This window comes from Lissotriton helveticus, chromosome 4_1, assembly GCF_964261635.1.
Source record: "Lissotriton helveticus chromosome 4_1, aLisHel1.1, whole genome shotgun sequence".
In the NCBI taxonomy this organism is placed as follows: Eukaryota; Metazoa; Chordata; class Amphibia; order Caudata; family Salamandridae; genus Lissotriton; species Lissotriton helveticus.
Genome location: NC_136063.1, coordinates 1,648,477,858 through 1,648,492,066, shown reverse-complemented (window position 1 = coordinate 1,648,492,066; position 14,209 = coordinate 1,648,477,858).

Below are 14,209 nucleotides of genomic sequence, written 5' to 3'. Positions count from 1 at the left end.
CAACTACACATGCACCACTCTGGGATACAAGAGCCAAGCCATCTACACCAGAGCACTGGGCAGCACATACAGCTGAAGTGCACATGACCACTACAGAATGACTAATAGCACAAGGACAGCACACATAAACCATTGGTGCAATGTCCAGAGTGGAATAACACTAAAGGCCCAAGAACTGCACCACAAATCTCAAGCCCACAAATGAAGTGATGGGGAGGCACACACACATGGAAACCAAGGGGACAGCTTACATCAACGTGAAATAGCCAGCATGTCAGTAGCAGACACATAAGGGGTGTACCACACACAAATAGAGGGATGGAACACCCAGAATGGCCAGGCACAAGTGGCACACATAGGAGATGGCTTAACACCACACACACCATGCAATACAGGAGGAGAAAAACCACCATGTGCCTGCAATGCATGACTAACACAAATACAATGCCATTGTGGAGCAGCAGGGCCACACAGTTTACACAAAAACACCCAAGACACATTGATGATCAATAAAACACAACACTGATGTGCAACTCACACACTTTGCACACTTCAAACTTACAAACACAACAAGGAGGAGTCACACACAACACCATGGACACACCAACACACAGCACAGTGCACTACAAACAGCTCACACAAGTGCATACAATCTTCTACACAGGGCAAGACAAAACAAACAACAGGCATACAACTCCTGGGTGACACATGTGTGTCTCTCACAATACAGGGGCACACATACATCCACTACAAACTTACACCCTTCAGACTGCACACCTATGCTACACCCAAAAACACGCATCTCATGTAGGCCATGGTACCAGGACTAAGGGCCAACACAAGATGACCATACACATACATGGCTGGGCACACAGAAAGTTATTCACACACATACATCATGACATATCCCAGCCTGCTTCTAAACCTTTGCACAGCATTACACCCTGTGCTGGCAGTGTCCCCCAACCTGACATGTGAACAGTGTAGCCAACAATAGCAAATCACTAAGAAGATAACTGCATGGCAGGTAAAATAGCCATGTAAACACATGGAGGGGTGGGGGGAAAGAAACTCGGTACAGACGAAGACAAAGGGCTGTGGAAAATAATAATTATTTAGAAAAACTGCCCTCACTCACACACATCATCATCGGGTCTGCTTACAATACGCCCCCACGTAGCCATGCAGGGGGCGGAGCATAAGGGGGGACACACAAGAACAAAACAGACAAAGATCAACATAGATGTGACAAACAGTGATCACAACAATGAGTGTTGTCCCTAAAGGACTGGGTGAGTGATAGACGAAAAGTGCAGTTAGATAGTGCTCATTAAAACTGGCTCATGGATACCCGTTAACCCTTTATTCATAGGTTCCATGGTCAGGATTAAAAAAGTGTAAAGGTTGACAAAGTGTTTAGGCAGGAGGTCAAGATCTAAAAACACTCCTCCTTAAACTGCGATGGTCAACATGTTTCGACCGTGTTAAAGTGCCCTCTCTTACATGGGTCACGTCGGTCTTCTTCAGGACAGTCTATCTGTCCCAGTCCCTATTTACCTCTTACCTCAATATGGTAATTGTCTTCATGGCGCATCGGACAGCGGACACAACTGGTGCTGGAGGCTTCCATCGGAACAGTTGTGTTCCTTGGAACTCCAGCCGCCTGACGCCAATATGAGCCTTAAGAATCAATAGACTCGTAATAACAATCCACGGTTGTGGAAGTACCCTCCACGTGGTTTTTCCTCTGACAATTACCATATTGAGGTAAGAGGTACACATTTTTAATCCTGACCATGGAACCTATAAAGGGTTAACAGGTATCCATGAGCCAGTTTTAATGAGCACTATCTAACTGCACTTTTTCGTCTATCACTCACCCAGTCCTTAGGGACAACACTCATTGTTGTGATCACTGTTTGTCACATTTGTGTTGATCCTTGTCTGTTTTGTGTTTTGTGTCCCCCCTCCCTATGCTCTGCCCCCTTTGTGGCTACACGGGGGCGTATTGTAAGCAGACCCGATGATGAAGCATGTCACACACATTGTGTGTGAGTGAGGGCAGTTTTTCTAAATAAATATTATTTTTCACAGCCCTTTGTCTTCGTCTGTACCGAGTTTCTTTCTCCCCAACCCTCCATGTGTTTACATTGTTGATTAGGGGGTTCGGGGTGGTGGAGTTCATTGGTTGACCCTCTCCCCTCCTTTGTGATAAATGAGGTAAAATAGCCATCACAGATTACACTATTTTCAGGGTCAGAATTCACTGAAGACCCTGTCACTCCTGCCTAAATATCTGATGCCTGCAAAGAGCCTTGCAATGTTGAAGTGTTACTTATCTGCCCCTGCCCAAGGCTTTATATAGGGAAAACAAACCAGCAGGTAAATCTTCGAATGGGACAGCACCGATCAAGAATCAAAAAAAGAATACTAACAGCCCCAGTGGTAGAACATTTCATCGAAATGTCCCACAACGAAAATGATTTCAAATGGACAGTTTTACACACTATGAGTCACGTACAGCGCCCTGCTGACATTGACAAAATGTTACTGACAAAAGAAGCATATCTAATTTTAAAATTTAATTGCATCATGACTGGCCTCAACAACATGTCTGAACTGTCAAGAATTTGAGACTTGGTGTTAAACTGCAGTGTCGTCATGTTCTTGCTCCCTTCATGAATAAAACAGTGAAAATCATGCACCTTTTTAACATTATACAGACTAAATCCATTCGTTTTTTGCCACAAAATGAGGTACCTTGCAGTACTGTACAGATTGAATTCAAGTTCCATGTGCCATAAAAACCACCACTGATTGACCCTATCACACCAGAAAGGGCTTTACACTGCAAATCCCAGAATGCACCTTGGACACAGAAGGTCGTTCCCGCGGTGTCACTTTAAGAATGGAAAAATGGCCGGTGCCACTTGTAGCTAGCAGCGAGTGAGAAGCGCCGGTTGAAAGTTGAGCAGAGAGAGCAGAGAGGTTTGAGGTAAGCGTTTCCCGGGAGGTTGAACCACCCGCAATGAGACTGCCGCGGGATGGGCAATCCTCACACTAACCTCCCGTGCGTTTTTCCAGATCACGACGGGACGTGAGTGCTGTACACAGAGCGGATTAGAGTTACTGTGCTCCGCGAGTGCCCCGGCTGGGGCCCTGATTGGAAACGCGGCGAGCAGATAACAACAAGAAATAAAGGTACATTCAGGTCTGGCACACCGAACGGGTCATTAATTACGGTACAACGTTTGGTGCAGCTTTGGTAAAAACTTAAAGCGCGCATTGATTTAGTCCATTGTTTTCACAGATACAGGGTAGAAATTCCTGCCGCCTCATATCAGAAAATCGTGAAAGGTATGATATCACGATTTTTGTTTCAAGTAAAAGACACTTGTATACATTTGAATTCATGCTAAATGGGTGCATGTTCCCCATGCAGGATTAAAAGAAGAGATAATCCTCTGCCTCCCAAAGAGAAAAAAATCCCGCCTTTTGGTGGATATAAAGTTGAACCACTAAAGGTATGACAACACGCTTTTCAATATTACTATTGTGTTGGAAATAGAGTGCAGGATGATATTCTATTCCCAAGGGACCTTATGTTAAATAAAGGCAACACCTGTTTTCCCAGGTTGGTGCTGCCACTGAAGCTATCTTGGTTGTGTCCTGAATAAAGGATTTGGTCCAGTTACAGAAACCCACACAGGCCAACCGATCACTAACGTTCAGGTACTTTTAATCCCATTCAAACGGTTCTTCTTTGACAGAAGAGGCCATTTGGTTATATTAAAACAGTATTTTTTTCACATTCCAACAGAAAAATCACAAGAGCCCTGATGATGGTTTGGAAACTTTACGCCCAAACTTGAAACGCGTCGGCAATCCAGCAAGAGTTAATGATATACATTTATTGTGGATTATGAATCATACCTGCTTCACGCTTTTTCTCTTGTATTGAACTGGCTCTGTATATGGTTTTTGATTAGTCTGAATTTTTGACTTGGCTTTATAAAACTGTTTTGTGATGATGGTTATAATTTAAGTATTGTATTGTCATTGGAATGTCACATTTAAATATTTTTTTCACAGAAAGCGTTAGTAGTATTGTGTCAATGTATTTTTGTTTCACTTGTAAATAATTGTGTATGTTGTATTCTCTTGTTGCCATATAAAATAATTTTTGAAATAATAAGTCATAAAAGGTATAAATAAAGATACCAGACCAGATTTATTGTTTATGTTCATTTGGTCGTGAAATAATATTCAAGTAATTGAGTGAGGGGGCACATTTTGTTGGTTCACGAAGTGTTACATAGAGCATGGGGCACAGGCAATCAAATGCAAACAGAAAAATAACTTTAATCAGCAAGGACACCGACAAAACACACAACAGAAGTAACTGTATTTATTCACATATTGCACAGATGTAGCAGTACAACAATAGTAGACAACAGCAAGGCACAAAATGATGTACAAATGCTAGATACTATGCACAGGTGAAACACAAACAGGAAAGCCAGTGTCCATAGCACAGGGTAGAGGCCAACACAGCAGAGCAACAGGTCCAGTGTCCATGGCAGGTGAGACAGCAAGTACACGAGAGGCTGCACAGGGGAGAGTACAGCACAGCAGAGCAACAGGGCCAGTGTCCATGGCAGATGAGACAGCAAGTACATGAGAGGCTGCACAGGGGAGAGTACAGCACAGCAGAGCAACAGGGCCAGTGTTCATAGCACAGGGGAGAGGCCAACACAGCAGAGCAACAGGGCCAGTGTCCATGGCAGGTGAGGCAGCAAGTACATGAGAGGCTGCATAGGGGAGAGTACAGCACAGTAGAGCAGCAGGGCCAGTGTCCATAGCACAGGGTAGAGGCCAACACAGCAGAGCAACAGGGCCAGTGTCCATGGCAGGTGAGACAGCAAGTACATGAGAGGCTGCACAGGGGAGAGTTCAGCACAGCAGAGCAACAGGGCCTGTGTCCATGGCAGGTGAGAAAGCAAGTACATGAGAGGCTGCACAGGGGAGAGTACAGCACAGCAGAGCAACAGGGCCAGTGTCCATGGCAGGTAGGACAGTAAGTACATGAGAAGCTGCACAGGGGAGAGTACAGAACAGCAGAGCAACAGGGCCAGTTTACAAAGCACAGGGGAGAGGCCAACACAGCACAGCAACAGGGCCAGTGTCCATGGCAGGTGAGACAGCAAGTACATGAGAGACTGCACAGGGGAGAGTACAGCACAGCAGAGCAACAGGGCCAGTGTCCATAGCACAGGGGAGAGGCCAACACAGCAGAGCAACAGGGCCAGTGTTCATGGCAGATGAGACAGCAAGTACATGAGAGGCTGCACAGGGGAGAGTACAGCACAGTAGAGAAACAGGGCCAGCAACACACCCATTTTCCAAACAATGTTCAGGACCAGCACACCTGTATGAGGCACAGGCGTACTAGGGTGATGTCAACTCACTCCTGGCTGTCATGCGGACTTGTACCTGGCTGTGTGTCGGGGACAGCAGGCCCACTTGACTGTGGTGACAGAGCCCCAGGTGCTGTGGGGCTAACAGTGGCTTGGCAAGCTGGAGGGATGTGTGGACCAGGTGGCATAGTAGCACGTGTAGGTGGAGTCATGCAGACCTCTGACACAGTGTGGGTGGGAGAGGTTGGAGGGGTGCCATTCCACTTTTTGGGAATATGAAATGGCTTCCCTGCCTTGGGGTTGATGAGAAGTATTGATGACACAACAGGCACACACCCCAACTGTCCCACATCATGTGCAGACACTGGCACTACCTCTGGAGATGTGCTGGATCCTGCGGAACGCTTGGTCTGGCTACGTCTCTGGACCACCTTCCCCTCTTTGCCAGGTGTTCCCCCTACAGTGCCCTCCTTTGCCTTCTTGCCAGGGGTGGTCTCTACAGTGCCCTCCTTAGCCTTCTTGCCACGTGTACCCCCTACAGTGCCCTCCTTTGCCTTCTTGCCAGGGGTGGTCTCTACAGTGCCCTCCTCCACCTGCATCAATGGACCTGGAATTGGGGTAGATATGTTGGGTGGGTGGTCTCTACAGTGCCCTCCTTAGCCTTCTTGCCAGATGTACCCCCTACAGTGCCCTCCTTTGTCTTCTTGCCAGGGGTGGTCTCTACAGTGCCCTCCTATGCCTTCTTGCCAGGTGTACCCCCTACAGTGCCATCCTTTGCCTTTTTGCCAGGGGTGGTCTCTACAGTGCCCTCCTACACCTGCATCAATGAACGTGTAATTGGGGTAGATATGTTGGGTGGATGTGTACCTGTGCTCTTCCTAGGTGTACTCCTGATATGCAACACCTCCTCAGTGGGCACAGACACTGCATGGGTAGGTTTGTGTGATGTATTACTGACAGAAGAGTCTTTTGCTGGTGATGCCTCTGCAGCATGTGAGCCTGATGTCTGCCTGATTGCTCTTCTGGCCTTGTTCTTCCCTGACTGGCTCTTGTCTGTGCCTTCTGGGGTGGCCATGCTCTTCAGTGGGGATGGTGTCTGTGCGCGGAGTGTTTGGGTTGTGTCTTTTGTGTGCTCCTTGTGCTGTACCTTTTCGGTGACGCAGGCGAACCGTGCACACTGTCATCTGATGTGGCCACTGACTGGGGGGTGGACACAGGCACCTGAGCTGCAATGGGAGCATGTGCCTGTTGAAGGGCTGACGTGACTGTGGATGACAACGCCCGGACTGTACGGTGTAGCCCACCCACGTCAGAGTGTATGCCCTCCATGTATGCAACCACCTGGCCTAATTTCTTGTCATGGTCGCTGTAGGCATTGAGCAGGGCGGTCTGGCCCACACAAAGCTGGCGCAGGAGCTCAACACACTCTGCACTGAGGGCAGCAGGGGGGACAGGTGCAGGGTTAGCGGTGCCAGGTGTGATTGTGACTCGTCCCCTCTTAGTGACACGGATATGGGCAGCACCAGAGGAAGTGGATGGGAGGCTGGGCACTGGCCGCTGGGTGGTAGATGATGATGCAGACTCCACATCCCCTGTGCCTTCTAACATGGATGCATCCCCGCTGGCATCAGATGATGTGCTACTCTGTGTCTCTGCCACGGATTCCTCCTGCATAATTCTGTCCCCCTCAGATGCAGTGGTGGGCTCTGTGTCACTGGCCTCTGCTGCAGCTGTAGTGCTACTCTCGCCACCACTGGTTTCTGGCTCATGTTCCTCCGTGGTCTCTTGCGAATCTGCATGAGAGAGAGATACAGGGTTGTGTAAGTGTCATCATCTGGTCACACGAATTACAATCAATGCAGTACAGGAGAGGCCCAAATCTACATGCTAACCACCACACCCTTCAATCACTGTGCAGCAACACACAACATAGACCACAACAGAGCCTGTAACGCAGATTAACTGCCATGAATGAGCCATGTTGATGGCACACAGCACCACACCTTGCCCGTAGATGGAGTGCCCCCCCAACTTGCCTTGCCCTAGGTACATGTTGTGGGTACAACACTTATTACCAATGTCAGACCTTCAAGGAACAGGAGGGGACAACACACACACCTATCAGGTCATTACAGACTACAATACCAAGTAGGCCATAGCAAGCACCATGTGGTAACCTGGGGCACATTGTTGTCAGATGTGTGGGTCTCAACGATCATGGTGCATGCAAAGTAGGCATACATGAAGTCACACTCTGAAAGTTGACACTGCAGTTCACCCCATTATAGATTCCCCACACTATCCCAATGATGAATGACCATGTGGAGCCTAACCCATCTGGCAATGCAAAAGTACAGCAGGGAGTTTCAGCTCAGTAAGGCCAGGGTGGGCGAATGCCTGATACACCCACACATCACAGCAGCCACTCACAATACACAACACATCACAGCAACACACGCACATCACATGGGTCACCGGTGCCACAGGCCCTGTACACATGCATCCACTCCCAGCAAAAGTCATCCTCCCCAGATACTCACCACCCCTGCCTTGCTGCCGATGCTCCCTCAGACGTGCATCCAGGTCTGGATGAGTCACTGCCAAGATGCGGCCCATCAGTGGAGTCATGCTGCGCCGTGCCAAACGCCCTGTGCGTGGTAGCATCCCCAAGGTCATCTCTGCCACTTGCTTTGCTAGCCGGCTGATGTCGTCCCACCTCTTGTGACAGTGCGTGTGTCGTCTGTTGGAAACCCCCAGGGCTCACACCTTTTCTGCAATGGCCCTCCACAGGGCCTTACGCTGGTGTACCTTGAGCTGCAGGTATGAGCGAAAAGAAGGGTAAATGACCAGTTACACAATGTTACATACCAACATCTATCAGTACAGTAGCAAGACACAGACTCAGGACTAATTGTTTGAAAAATAGAAAGTGTGTATTCCATGAGATATCAAAATTGTGCTTATTTGGATAAATATCCGTTCTTTCGAATTGTCATATAGGAGACAGAACTACTTCAAATTGCAGTGTGACATCTTTATTATTTTGTTGTGAGACATGGACAGCTGACACGTGTTTCGCCCCCTATTGGCGAGTTGCGCCGGGGCTTTCTCAAGGCTATTTACACATATACAACGTATATTGTAACTGTTTCCAAATTGTCAAAGTCCAAAAGACAAGAGTTTCAATACTCGTAGAACAAAATTCTTCTGTAGGTTTTCAAAAGGCTGGCGAATGCAGTTCGGTCCCTGCTCCCGGCTCTCGGTATACGAATAGGTGTATGGGTTGAATCCCGATTTTAATGAATTTGAAGTAGTTCTGTCTCCGAATATTTATCCAAATAAGCACAATTTTGATATCTCATGGAATACACACTTTCTATTTTTCAATCTTGCCTTGCTTATGAAGCTCAAGAGGTCCAGAGCTTCGAGTGTGTCTCCATCTACTTATAAAAGCAGCTTATTAAGCGTTGTTTAGCCTTGGAATCCTTGGACCCTCCTTGTCTTGCTAGTAATCAGGACTAATTGTAATCTCCCTCCCTCCAAAACTGGGGGACCCCTCACAAGGGCAATCTGCATGGCCCAAACATTTGTGATTGCATGCACACATTGGGACGTATAGGCTCCATGATAATCTCACAAATGCAGGATGCCTCAACACAATATGCATCGACAGAAGTGTGTAAGTCTGAAATTATACAGGGCACAGATGGGGCATATCTACTATTCAGTGTGAAGGAACAGGAGCAAGGAGCATGTAAGTCTGCTGATGTTTAATCGTTTGGGTGGGCAGGCACTGAACCTACTCTCTGGGTCACACTGACTCAGACTACAGGTGCACACAGAAAAATTCACACATGCAAATACTGTCCTGGAACCTACATGGCTAACAACCGTTGGCTCTGTATGGCTGATAATGTAACACACACCACTCACACATACAAGTACAGGCATGGAAAAGAGTGACATTGGGACACACACACTCCCTCGCCCTGGACACAGCTTGTCTGTCAGTGTTTCACACAACCCCACACCCTCAGGCAATTACTGCAGCTGCACAACTACACGTCTGACACCCCCCTGCCCTACAGCTACCTTCATGGTGACTTACCACTACATTGGGACCTCCAAACAGCCTTGGGTACTGTGCCAGCACCTCGTCCACAAGGACCTCCAGCTCCTCACTTGTGAACGGACTGTCACGGATCTTCTTTGTCCTTGCCATCCCTGTGGACATGGAACACCTGTGGTGGAAGTGAGTGGTGAGGGGTCCCAGGGAGCAGGCTCTTCAGGCAGCAGCAGGAGAGGGTCCCAGGCAGCAGGCACTTCTGGCAGCAGCAGGAGAGTGTCCCAGGCAGAAGGCACTTCTGGCAGCAGCAGGAGAGGGTCCAGGCAGCAGCAGGAGAGGGTCCCAGGAAGCAGGCACTTCTGGCAGCAGCAGGAGAGGGTCCCAGGCAGCAGGCACTCTGGCAGCAGCAGGAGAGGGTCCCGGGCAGCAGGCTCTGTGAGCAGTGGAAATGTGAGGCTCACTCCCACAGATTTATAGCCCATGGGGTCGTTTGGAAGCTGCAAAGCAGCAACAATTGGTTGTCCAGGTCTGCCTCTTTCAAAAGTATCCAATGACCGCCTCCGCGGTGGCAGAGTATACTCTCCGCGATTCTCAAATTTGCATCATGCCACCGCGAGCATCGCTCCCATTGGCTGTAGGCAATGCTCCATGGCGGTGATGCACCGCGGGTGCCCGGTGTGCGCTACCGCGGTGGTGCATAATTCAAAAGTATCCAATGACCACCTCCGCCGTGGCAGAGCATGCCCACCGCCATCTACACATGTCCATATGCCAATGGCTACCGCACTTGTGAAGGGGTGGTGCTGGTGCCATACCGCCAGGGCCAGGCGGTAGGTACTGCGATTCATGCGGCGGAGCATGCCCCCCGCCATCTACACATGTCCATATGTCAATGGCTACCGCACTTGTGAAGGGGGTGGTGCTGGTGTCACACCGCCGGGGCCAAGCGGTAGGTACCGCGATTCATGTGGCGGAGCATTCCCACCGCCATCTACACATGTCCATATGCCAATGGCTACCGCACTTGTGAAGGGGGTGGTGCTGGTGTCACACCACCGGGGCCAGGCGGTAGGTACCGCCATTTTCATAACCTTTAATGTCTATGTCAATCGTGAACACTGTATCAGTACCCAGCAGCAACATGGTGAAGGGCACATCATTGTACACACAATGCCATTCTGCCATGTCATCCACAGGTGGACGTACGTTCTGTGTGACACACTTTGGTCTGTGGTCCCTGCCATGTTAGTTATGCATTTGATGGATGATGATGCTTGACACTCTTGAGCTGGTGTTAATGATGTTGAAGAAATCAATGTGTTGTGGGTCAGTGCTGACCTTGACAAGGCTTGTGTCACTGTATGGTATCGTACCAGACTGGTGCTTTCACAACAGCTCATGCACACAACCGAAAGTTTTCTTGCTACTGTGATCATTGTGTTGATGGATGTGTGCAGACTTTACATGATGCATTGAGGTGTGACAGGTATGGGTATGATACAGTCATGGTAATTTCTAACACATTGGCGGAAGTTGCAGCACCTTGCGTGCACATGTGAATTGTGTGGTACAGTATGTGTGCATTCACATTCACCGATGTGTTTGTGGCATATGTGTATTGTCAGTGGAGAGGTGTGCCCTCTGTGTGTAGCAAAAGGACACTCATGTAACCTGGTGTGCCATGCATCTCTCAGGCAGTCTTTGTTTTTCCATGACATCATTGACGGTATGTGCTGTGGCCATCTCATGATGGTTGTCACTGACATTTTCAAATTTACATCCCAACTAGGAGGAGGCCAAATCTCCTACGTCACCTGACAGTGCTGGAGGACATGGAAAATGTTGCAATAATTCGCAAATTCCACCTGGACAGACCAACACTGAAGTTCCTGTGTGATCTTTTGGAGCCCCACCTGCAGCCTCGCCGTCACTATCCAACTGCATTCACACCCACATACAAGGTGATGGTAGCACTCCACTTTTTTACAACAGGTTCCTTCCAGGAGACCGTGGCTAGCGCTGGAGGGATGTCGCAGCCCATGTTCAGCCAGTTGCTGAGGGATGTTCTTGCAGCCATGATGCTATATAGGAATCGCTACATTCATTTCCCTAGGGGAGAAGAATTGGCCGGTGTGAAGGGTGACTTCTATTCCCTTGGGCGCATCCCACATGACGTTGGTGCCATCGATTGCACCCATGTAGGTCTGGTGCCACCACAGGCAACAGAGCACATTTATAGAAACTGTAAACATTATCATTCTATCAATGTGCAGGTGGTGTGCCTTGCGGACATGACCATTTCTCATGTGTGTGCGAGATATCTTGGCTCTGCACATGATTCGTACATCATGAGGAACAGCATGGTGGCACGGATGATGGAAAATCTGCATACCGAGCGTGCTTGGATTGTGGGTGAGTATGCCTACTGATATGGCGTGCTGTGTGTTACCTGCTGCACTCTGGCTGTGCAACATTGCAATGGGTGTTTGTCATTCACAGGTGACTCTGCATATCCCAGTAGGTCATGGCTGTTGAGGCCGCTAAGGAATCCCAGGACCCCGGCTGACATCTGGTACAATGAGGCCCATGGCAGGACCCGACGTGTAATCGAGTGCACTTTTGGCGTGCAGAAGTCAAGATTCGGCTGCCTTGACAGGACAGGAGGTGCACTGGCATACTCGCCGGGGAAGGTGTGCAAGATCGTTGTGGCATGCTGTATGCTGCACAATCTGGCTATCAACAAGGGGATCGCCCTGCTCCTGGACGATGGTGAGGAACCAAGGCCACCACCTGCTCAAGGACCTGAGTTCAGTGATGAGGGCAGTGGAGAGGAGGAAGGAGTAGACCTGCGCCAGCAGCTCATCGACCGCTACTTCACTTGAAGGTGGGTGACGAGGTACGACATGTACATTGTCTGATGTGGTTGCTGTTGTTGTGAAGGGCTATGCGTGGATGTAACAGACAGGCACACGTTCAGTCACCTGTGTGTGGTAAATGTGACATTGACGTTCCATATGGGGACGTATGCTGGACCCTATTTGTTCACACCTGCAGCCTATTGTCTTGTATGCCAGTAGTGAATTGTGTATGTTTTGTGTAGTGTTCTGTCTGTGATGCCACAATGAGACCAGTGACGGTTGTTCTGTTGTGTCTCCATAGGTGCTTGAGAATAATACTGCCATACATACTGTACATCATTTGGACACATCATGGACATTGTCAACACTGTAAATATTGCACAAAAAACTATACTGCACAAAATCTGGTGCGTCAGGTATTTTATTTGGAAAGTGTACATGTGATTTGTGCGGGAATATTTACATGAAGGTGGGGAATGAGCAATGAGTTGACAGTCATGGTCGATGAGATGCAAGAGTAGACACCACATGGATGTGGTGACCCAGTTTATACAGACAAGTGCCATTTCCAAGGATATGTGGGGAAAGACAGTCTAAGCGTGGGCGTAAAATCCGTTTCGTTCGCAGAAATTGCAGCTTTATGGCAATTTCACGGTCCGCGAATCCCGCGAATTTGCCCCAAAATCCATAAATTCGCAAGCTTGCAGATTTTTTTGCATGGTCGCGCTTGAAAAATGCAATATCGCGCGCGCGGCATTGACTTACCGTGATTCTGAGTCCGCCGAGTTGTTTTTCTCCTGGTTTGCTGGTGCTGCGCCATTTTGGATCTTGCTGCGTGATCGCGAGAGAGTTTTTCGACAGCAATTACGTCATCGCGGTCCGCCATCTTGCACAGCGAGAGTTTGACAATGCGAGTACGTCATAAGGGCCCGCGATCACGTATCGTGGGAGTAAACAATGCCGAACACGTAGATTCGGCACGCAGCTGACTTCCGGCGGGAGATTTGAACAGCTCGCTTTCCCGAACTTGCAAAAATTGCAATTCTGCACAAGAAATCCACCGCAGGCAGCTTAAACCTTCTGAAAATCATGATTTTGATCAGAATAACTCCTCAGATTGAGATTTGCCTGCACTTTTGGAGTCCATTTTGAGGGGGGGGGGTCCAGCCGGCTCCTCCCAGTGCTTTGTCCATCTCCTGGTCACTTTTCATTTGGATCTGGAGCTGGAAGGATTACTTTTGTGGCTGCTGCTGGATATTTGTATTTGAGGACTTTTTGGACTTTGGAGTTTTTGGATCACTTTTGGATTTGAGATTTTACAAGTAAGTTGGTGATGTTTGTTTGGGGCATTGCAGTTGCTGCAACTACAATTTTAAAACTTTTTCACAACTTTAATAAAAATATATTGTGGGTAGCCACAGTATCCAGTAGGCCCAAGGTTAGTCATGGGTGCATGATACAACTGTTTCTGTGAGTTTTGTTAAACTTAAATCTCATTTATGTCATTGAATTTTAGCTCACTATATGTGGAATTTTTATTTTTTATTTTGGGGTGCCTGTAAAGCCACACTAGCCAGTAGGCCCAGGGGTAGTGAGTGGTGCATGGACCAAGTCTTTCTGTGGGGTGTCTTGAATTTAAACATCATTGAGGGCATGGATGGCATTGGATTGTGGTGATTTTTTTTTTTTTTTTTACTTTTTGGGGTGTTGTTGGGGCCTGGCCATGTGAGTGGGGGCCATTTTGAGGCCTGGTCCAAGCAGGGCCTGGTCATGTGGCTGGGGATCAAGGGGCCATTATGAAGCCAGGCAGTGTGCTCAGGCCTGCACCCAGTTTGTCTTGCTTTCATCCATTAGGCCCAGGGGTACTC